General features: G+C 33.6%; 1 long non-coding RNA gene across 2 annotated transcripts; it reads left to right on the top strand.

Moving 5' to 3' along the window:
• Window positions 1-4,797: 4,797 nt before the first annotated feature.
• On the top strand, window positions 4,798-5,966 carry LOC129249979 (uncharacterized). 2 transcript variants are annotated; one of them, XR_008582774.1, is made up of 4 exons: window positions 4,798-4,882; window positions 4,942-5,030; window positions 5,085-5,148; window positions 5,203-5,966. It is a non-coding gene; the product is annotated as an uncharacterized LOC129249979 (long non-coding RNA). The 2 variants fall into 2 exon arrangements; XR_008582773.1 differs by having other exon boundaries at window positions 5,190-5,966.
• The last annotated feature ends 3,322 nt before the right edge of the window (window positions 5,967-9,288 follow it).

Here is a 9,288-nt window from a genome sequence, read left to right as displayed (position 1 = left end):
GTTTCACTGCTAATCTTGTCCCATTGCATAGTTTCGGCTGCTTGAGGTGGCAAGCCAGGCAAATTAAGTTAATTTAAAAATTCAATCGGATAATTCACTACATCGTCAGGATTAGTGATTGAATCAATTGATTTATAGGTGACAACTTCACCTGGAATTTGAGTCAAAATACTGACATCGACATTTTTGGCAGCTAATATAGCTCTCTCGCTTAGCCAATCTTGATTTCGATAGTTTTGTGCAATATTTGGGAATACATTTTGCACTAATTGTACTCTTGATTCTGTTACGGTACAAAAATTAGTTGGAAGTGTGGTCATGCCTGTATTCTTATCAATTGGCTTTCGTCCATTTCCAATTTGCAACAAATGTTCGGAAAATTCAGCAGCTGTTGGATTATTCTGTAACTGCACACGAACATTAGTAGTTAATGTGAGTTTTTGAACATATCTCCACAGATTAGAAGATTTAAGGCACGCTCTCAATTCATCAGATGCTGTTGATTTGGGAATAACAGGCAAAGTTTGTCGAAAATCACCGGCCAATAGAATTAGTGCACCACCAAATATGTTTCTGTTATTTCGAAAATCTTTCAGTGTTCTATTTAAGGCTTCCAGTGATTTTTTATGAGCCATCGTACATTCATTCCATTCAATAATTTTACATGTTTGTAAAACCTTTCCCATTCCAGAATTTCTAGAAATGTTGCAAGTTGGTTCTTCATTTACTTGCATATTTAATGGTAACTTTAATGCAGAATGTGCAGTGCGACCGCCGTCCAATAAAGTTGCCGCTATTCCAGATGATGCCAAAGCTAATGCAATATTATTCTGTGATCGAATGGTGGCCAAAATTAACGACAACAAAGACGTTTTTCCAGTCCCACCTGGTGCATCTAAGAAGAATATTCCTCCTCTTTCATTTGCAACATTGTCTATAATTGTGTCATATGCCTGCCTTTGTTCTGTGTTTAATTTTGGTAGGTTTGTTGTTACAAATGTGTTCAGATAATTTCGATCATATTCTTTTTCACGTGTTAATTCTGCATTGTATGCATCATGCATCGGACGATTTGGTGCGATCATACCTAACTCACTCAGAGTTTTATTTGCAATCATCAGGCAAAAGTCTTCGATTTTAATTAATGCCTCATTATATAATTCATCTGTATAATTCAAATTTGGATTTGCAGTAATGCGACGCACTATTCTTTTGGGTTTGCTGGGAAACATGTAGCAATAATGATGGCAAATAGTGTTCTTATTTGGTGTGGAGAACTTGTTGCACATGCATCCATAAGAGTTGCATCCCACTGATTATCATTTTCAAGCAAATTCAATTCTTTGCATGCTTGATGATAAGTACAACAAAGATGACCATTAACTCGCTTCAAACTTTCGAATGATCTTGGGCCGGGAATATCAACTAAGAGTAAACGTAAATAGAAACATTCCACTTTACTTGGATGCACCGTGTAAAGTCGTACGATTGCATCACCCAAATGAACACCTGGATATCCATCTACAGGTATTCCTCGTTGCCTTCGTACCCAGGACCTTGATGATGCATTCCAAGTATAATATTTAGGAACATTTGAATAAAGCAATGTTGTTGCAAATGAATCTGTTTCACATAAGTTGAAAAATGCAGTTAGTGTTGTTGCTGGTGGTCGTTCGGCCATTTGTTGAGCAGTATTTTCAGTGAAATAAACACTTTGTTCATTTTCTAAATGGACTGACAAATGAATAACAGCTGGATGGCGATCATGAATCCAAACTGCTTCGTTGCTACTAATGTATCTTCCCATTTGGTAATTAGTAATTTCATCATTTCGATTTACAACTCCAAATACTGCCATGTCACTTCCTTTATTGATATATTTGCATATGTATTTGATGGACTTTACGGAGTTACAATATTCCACATTTATATGTGCGTTGTATGTTTTCGATAATAATTTGGAATACGGAACTATCCAACGGTTATCGATCTCCACATCCTGATTATTTATTTTCACAGTGACTCTTTTTCCATTATCTTCTGGTGATCTTCTACGGTAGAATGGATATACATCATTTCCAGTCATTGTTTCAGCAATTAATTGCCTTAGGTAGTTTTTTGAACATTTACCATCAACCATACATGGAGAATTTTGATTTAACGTACCACACGGTCCATGAATCATGTTTTTGGTTAAAGTAGTATGTAATTCTGGATCTTCATTTATATCTGGAATTTCAGCACATATAATATGATCAATTTTATTTGTGGTTAGTTTTTGTTTTAACCAAATCAAAATATGCGCATGAGGCAAGCCTCTTTTTTGCCATTCCACAGAATACATGAAACATTGTACATCTGCGTAAACTTTATGTTTTACAATGAAATCCATTAGAGACTGTAGCTTTCGTCTAAACACTCTTGCAGTAATGTCATGCCTTTCAGTAGCTGATTGCCCAGTATATAAATGATTCTCAATATCATCCCATTTCGGATTGCATGTGAAAGTTATGAATAAGTCGGGTCGACCGTAATTTCTGACATAACACATTGCATCTTGGGCGTATTCATGCATATGCCTTGGACTGCCTGTATACGATGAAGGTAATATTACCATTTGACCAAGGTTATTAACGTTGGTATCGTTGTTAATTGCATCTCGTAAATGTATGTATTCGTCACAGCGTAATTTTCTTTGGTTGAATCTAATGTAATTCAATCGTTCTGTTCTATTTTCGCATACATGTCAACAATATACTGATGAAATAATTTACGACATTTTAAAATGTGATTCTCTTGATTTTCTCTTATCATGATTCTGTATGCATAATAATTCATTGCGCTTACAGTTTTATTTGTTTCTTGAGTATTTGCTGGATTTATTTGTTTTATATCAATCGAATAACCATCTTCACCACGACAGAACATAAGAGGATATTGTAATGTAATAATCATATTTTCGATGCGTTTCATTAACACGTTGCAGTGTATCATTTCTTTTTTGCAAAACAATATCTCTTGGTTGAAATTCATCTCCAGATATAACGATGTTCGCCGGCAGGCGTTTTATTTGCATCAATTTTAATTTTATGATTATCAGATGACAATCTTTCGATTGTTGTTTTAAAACTTTGCACCAAAACATTGTGTGTGTGTAATAAATCTTGTAACTCTCTCAAAATGACTCTGTTCATATTTCTGGAAAATGCACACCGTGCTTCAAGTTAATCATCGTTGTCATTAATGAAATAAATTTGCAAAAATTTTGACTCTTGATCGGGTAGTGGTAGTAATGAACCTATTAAGTGATATGCTTGCCCCTGAATCTGAAAAAAGCCATAATTTGTGTCCATAAAATCTAATGATTCATTAGATGTGTCAGCGAATGTTGTTGAACGTTAAAGTTTATGTATTACCTTGAACGTTGGCATGAAGTTATCGGTTATAATTTTTCCAGCACCAAAAGATGTCATTTGAAAAATGAATTATGTGTAGAAATTTTTTCAAGAAAATGTTTGGAATCGGGTGATGTTCCCGATAATAATGTAGCTAATGGTTCGGGCGGATATTTTATGTCTGGTAAACGAACTTTTCCTGCAGCGCAACACATGCCTGGTGTTTCAGTTTTGAATTTCAATGCTTGACAAAATCCGCAAATTTTATCTATACCTCCAATGACAACGTATTTGTGAGGTGAATGATCAATTTGTGGATTATATTGAAGTGCTGCACCATTCAAATTTACAGAATTGATATTTATTGGCCGATTTTGAGAACGTGACCTAGTACGATCTATTTGTTGACTTTATCTATCAGCATGATTTTCCTCACTTTCATTTTGTCTGTGATTTTGCACATTTCCATTGTGACGTGTATTACGCCCGATGTTAGCATGTCTTCTACCTCTTGGCATTTCTTTTACCGAATCAAAGTGGTCTTCTTTATGTCACTCTGAGCTCTTGATTGCTACTTTTCTTGTTTTTAAACTGGAATTCAAATTAACATACTGTTAGCGCCATCTTTTAAAAATATAATTGAACTGTGAGCACGCGTTGAAATGAAAATTACACAGAACAGAAATGGGAAATGATCAGAAAAAATAATATATATTTTTGAAATTTTTCTTGAAAATATCTACGGAAAGTGTGAAAACAATCTCTTTTCTTAAATATCTTAAGTAAAAACTTCTAAAATATTAATTATTTTTGCCGATTTCTGTTGTGTGTATTTTTCACACCATTTATTCACTGTTTCACTTGTTATCAATCATTTGCGAAATTAATATATATTTTGTAAATTTTTCGTGAAAATATCGTTGGAAAATGTGAAAACAATCTCTTCTCTTAAATATTTCTTACGCACTTTTTTTAACTCTTTGGTTGATGCCTGGAAACTGCTTCACTTGAATACTTTACCAAATAAAACACTTTCTTGTTAACACTTACCTTCACTATGCACTATTACTGATAACCTTTGGTAATGTTCTAAGAAAACGGCCTTGCTTAAGTACTTTTTTAGCGACGACCTGTTCAGGTTCGTTGAGCTAACGGTTTCGCTTCGGTTATCCCGAAGTGTGGGTGTAAAAAAGAAGTATTTAAGCAAAATGTTAAGTTAGTCACAGCAGCATTATGTTACATGATTCAATTATAGAAGGTTAGGTAAGTAAACAGCTTTCTCGCTCCCTCTTGACATATCGGCTCCCTTATTTGAAAACGTGTTGCTTCTTTACAAAAAAAAGTACCTATTTCACAAAAAAATGTTTGAATTGTAGTAAAAACTAAACTTTTGGTGCAAATTATTTGGTCGGCAACACCGTTTCCACTTTGCCGCTTTGTTTTGTTATTATTCGTTGAAAATCTTGTATCTGTTTGTAAACATTCAAGTAAGTATAATAATAAAAGCTAATTATTTTGTAAATTAATGTCGTTTTTCACTATTTAGGTCGATTATGTCTTACATATGGTGATAGTCGATTGTTTGGAGTCGGCTTTCTGCTGCAGAAAACCACCGGTTTGTGAATTTTCATACATGTAAGTCCAGATCAGACAGTTGTAAAAATTCTTATTAAACTTTTTCAGTCATAGGTTTTTATAGCAGCGTTTTTGCAAATATAACAGAGACCACCTTACATACAATACATAAACTACAGTAAGTAAGTTCTTTTAGAATATTTGCTAATAAATAAAAAGTTTTTATTTGTAGGACTTCACAGACGAGCAATTTCTGCGGAAGGTGTGTGTTGAAGAGCTAGGCGGCACAACTATTGTGGTTTTTAGAAACGAAAGCACGTATGCGCGTATTTCTACCATTGTCTCATGTGGTGCTACGAACAATTTCATAGGAGACATGGAGCGTGTTGTGTATGATGGTGCAAATACCTGTTTAACATGTGACGGTTATTATGTGCCTAGTACTGCTACCTCTGAAATGAATTTGACTTCCGAACTGGCTGTCCACGTCGATACCTTACCCCGTCTAGAACAATATGCTGTACGTAGATATATGCGCAACACCTACACGAGCAAGTCCTCGCGCTTTAAGTCTACAATTACAGATAAGTTGTAATGATATATTTGTGAGTTATTTTTAAGTTTTTGGTTTACAGGTTTTTGATTTCTGCCTGAAGTAAGTGCAGCGTTCCAACACCTATACGAGCAAGTGCACCCACATTCCTCATATTTCCACTCTGATTCATTACTGAGACACGTGGTATTGATATACGTAAATTTAAAAACCATCACAATTACTAAAAGTGGATTATATTACCAATATCTTAAATTTTTCGATGTATTAGTTTTAGTTTATATTAATACATTTTCCTGTTAATATTAGGGACGCAAAGTATATTAAGGTAGACAAATTTTAAACTATAAACTAGTAAATTTGTAATTTTTATTGCAAACTATTTTAACTCTTCTAATTTCAATTTTTTTCTTATATTTAGAAATGATCGACTGAACTTCTGCTTTCGCAATGTCTTTACGGTAACATACTACATATATCTACAAGTATTGTTATGTACGAAATAAGAAAAAAAAAATTAAACTTTCTGTTTCATCTCATTCCTGTCGATTAAGTAAAGCGTTTTTCAATAGGTGCGCTTCAACTTTTTTCTGATAGGGAGGGCGAACGACGCAATATTTCTTATTTTTCGCTGGTCATTTGTAAACTTCATTAGTATGTATACATTAAATGTATATGTTCAAACTCGATAATAAAAAAAAAATTAGTTAAAAAAGTCAAACTGTTTGTGTTTTATTCAAAAAAAAAGTTGAAGCGCTCTTACTGAAAAACGCTTTATATTTTTACCTTTGGTGTATTAAAAGACTTGTACTATTGTAGTAAATTAAACATATGAAATCCCTTTATTTTGACTATTTTTTGTTCTCTTCCACAAAATATACTCAAATCTATTGCAATATTATATATATATATATATATATATATATATATAATTGGCGCGTACACGAGCTCTTCCTCCTATTTGTGGTGTGCGTCTTGATGTTATTCCACAAATGGAGGGACCTACAGTTTCAAGCCGACTCCGAACGGCAGAAAAAAAACACATACTATACATAAGTAACATCACATAGTTCTGCGTGCTCTTATGTTAGATAAACATCGAAAATATTCTAAATAAATATTACATTTGTTTAAAGAAAAAACTATAATTTTTCTGTCGTTTTGTTTTAATGTAGATTAAATAACCAATATACTTGTTTTTCTCTTAGTACAGGACTAATTAGTTACTTTACGTACTTTTCTACTACCTTTAGGCAAGAAGGGGAAAACATTTTTCCCTTTTTCCCATCCTTCGTAAATGCAGCCCTAAAATAAGGGAGTGTCAAAGCGCCCTTGTCACTACTTACCTAACCTTCTATAATTGAATCATGATTATGTTACGATTAATTATTGCAGGCGGTCAGCTACAGCTGTGCCTGCTAATTTGTATGTTTCTATTCTATGCGAATGCAGGTGTGCAGCCACTGCTGTATGAATATATGTATGTTTGCATTCCATTGAAATGTATGTAATGGAATGAAAATTTAGGCATAAATACTGCTGCGTTAACTTGTACATATGTGAGTAAAATGTACGCTCCATGCAACCGTTTACAATAACAACCACACGCGTAAAAAGAACGCTGCCTCGTGTATACTGTGTGTTGACGAAGAAGTAAAGGAGATTTTAACCAAACATAGTTACAATGTGTCTCTTCAATGTGGCAAAGTTTGGTTAAAATCGGTTGAGCCATTCTCCGTAAAGTTCATCACAACGCGAAAAACGGCTGAATTTTTATATACATATGTATATAGATATGCGCATATATGTATGATGTGTGTATGTACATATCTGCACTCGCTACAGCAAAATATATTACGGTAAAATTTCTCAAGAAATCCAGCGCGCATCCATAGGCACAGCATTGTATGTACAGTAACCTTGAAATGTTTAGAGGCACCTTCAAATGCTCTGATTTCAGAGTAAGTTTCTAAATTTGCAGATATATGTATGCATATGTTTTGTGCACTTTTTATCAATTGAAGAACTACATATGTACGTAAAGTAATATACTAATTAACTATATACCTACTATCAGAGAACATAAAATAATTGCTTCGAAATTTACTTCTAGTATTGAAATGTCCGACACAGAATTTTTTTTCTTTTATATAATATGTATTTCGTTGAATTACTATTGCCAAAACTTAATTCTGCAAAAGATGGTTATCAACCGAATACTAGAAATTTAAGTAAACACTTTGTGTTAAAAACCACATTATTAAAATCGGTCCAATATATTTTGAGCCAAAGCCTTAAAATTATTCCCCGTATAAGCAATTGTTTAGTATAGGTATACTTAATATATGTAGATAATGTAGCGTGCGTTCCATACCTTTGTTATGTGGTTCTATATGCAAAATACAACTACTTTTATCCGATTTGTTTACAAATATCAAAATAAGTAGCGCCGAAATAATGAAAGATAATAAACCAGCAATTATGAAGAGCCATTTTTCCACTTTACTGCGTGATCGCCAATTTATGGTAGCCTGCAGCAAAAACAAAGAACACATTGTCAGTAAGAAATTAAGGCCAATATGTCTGTAAACACATAAAATAATATACATAAATAATTTTATTGTGTGATAGGCTTGCGGACACAAGGGGAGAGATGGCGAAGGAATCCATTTGTGTTATAGCTGAGAGAGTGGCTTGCAACGTTCAGGTGTTAAATTTACCTTCTGGCCTTAACAGTGTACTTAATTTAAAAATTCTGCAAAAAATTTTCATAATCCCAACATTACAAAAAAATTAGTTAAATTTATCGAAGTAAAGCTTAATAAGTTTATTGTTCTTAACAACATTAATTTCGACCGCTAACAAATTTTGAAATTGTATTATTTTGCAATATTTTTTTGCTTTTGTTTTTGGATTTCTCTTGATTTATTTATAATTATTAAAAAAGGAAGTCAAATATTTATAAAAATGATTCATGTATGGTATACTAGTTTCATAATGGGCTAAAAAGTAAAAACTAATTTTTGCTAGACCTTCAGAATTAGTACTTATAAGTTTCGATTTTAAAATATCAGCATATATATGGAAGGATAATCTTACCGATTCGAATCGTTAATAAATTTAATACAAAACAATTTTAAATATCTATAACGAATTATATATGTATATATGTATATAATTGGCGTTTACACCCTTTTTGGTTGTTTGGCCGATCTCCTCCTCCTATTTGTGGCCTGCGTCTTGATGTTGTTCCACAAATGGAGGGACCTACAGTTTGTCACAAAATGATACACTTTATTTTGACGAACGGTGTCAGGATATCTTTTTATTTAAATCTCTTAAATGAATATAATAAGCAAATAAAAATATTTCTATAAAGTCCGTTTATGATTCTAACACGTCTACTCGGCGGGAACGTTGCGTACGAAGTGGCAGGTACTCGATAAGCGGTGCTGTAGTATGCTTACGCAGAATCATCTGTTACTATGGCCTTGCCACAGGAGCAAAATCATGTGACACTATGGCGTTGCCACAGTAGTAAAATCATGTGACAGCTCGGCCTCTCCTGATGATGACATCGCCCCGATGTCAGCAGCTTCGCTGTCTTCTTCGTCGGATGGATCATCGTCGATAGACGGCGCAAGTTCAGGTGGCATAGAACACCACGGTTTCATCTTATCTGCTGAATAGATTGATGCAAATTTTTGTCGACTGTTTTGCATGCCGTCGATATCGGTAAATAGATAGCGATCTTTTCCAAGTACT

This window comes from Anastrepha obliqua, chromosome 6 (assembly GCF_027943255.1).
Source record: "Anastrepha obliqua isolate idAnaObli1 chromosome 6, idAnaObli1_1.0, whole genome shotgun sequence".
Taxonomy (NCBI): domain Eukaryota; kingdom Metazoa; phylum Arthropoda; class Insecta; order Diptera; family Tephritidae; genus Anastrepha; species Anastrepha obliqua.
This window is presented reverse-complemented; position numbering and strand designations above follow the sequence as displayed.